Here is an 856-nt window from a genome sequence, read left to right on the forward strand (position 1 = left end):
CCCCCAATAAAAAAAGAATAGCTCTCATCTATCCGATCTGCATAGACATAGAAAATACCTTTTTATAAAAATTAATTTTCTCTAGGCTAGCTCTCTGGAAGCTGGCATGAAATCTTCGATAATTACCATAATATTGAGTTATGTTTACAGATGAATAATTATTCTGAGAAATAAATTTCACATGAACCACAAGTATCATTACCACCAAAATAAAATATTAAAGACCTCTGTAAATTAATGGTAACTCCAGTTCACCTACGTTTACATGTCCACATTCCGTTTAAAATTCTTATTAACTATTTTATTATTTCTGCATTCCATGTTTAATTATCCAAAGAAAATGCAACAAAGTCCAGAAAACAAAATGCCATTCATAAATTATAGATCAGAATATATTTCTGCTAATTTCTTTGTTAAATCATTCAAGCACTTACTGGCCAATTCTTGGGCCTGATCTTATTTTTCCTAAAAGCAGCATTTGACACACTTCATCATTTTCTGCTCCTTGGAACAACAGCTGGAGCGAACCTTGTTAAATGCCACTCAGATCAGGTCGCTCCTCTGCTCAAAATCCTCCTTCGTTAAATAGAAAATGCCATCTACATACCATGGAACATTATTCAGTCATAAAAAGGAATGGTACCTCAAAAACATTATGCTAAGTGAAAGAAGCCGGGCCCAAAAGACCACAATTTGTAGGCTTCTACTTACTGTATATAAAATATCCAGAATAGGCAAATCTACAGAGACAAAGTAGAATGGTGGTTGCCTATGTTTGGGGGTTGAGAGAGGTTACATGGCAATAGCTAAAGGTTATAGGGTTTCTTTTGGGAGGATAATGAAAATGTTCTAAAGT

The sequence above is a fragment of the Pteropus vampyrus genome, unplaced genomic scaffold, assembly GCF_000151845.1.
Source record: "Pteropus vampyrus isolate Shadow unplaced genomic scaffold, Pvam_2.0 Scaffold47, whole genome shotgun sequence".
Lineage (NCBI taxonomy): Eukaryota > Metazoa > Chordata > Mammalia > Chiroptera > Pteropodidae > Pteropus > Pteropus vampyrus.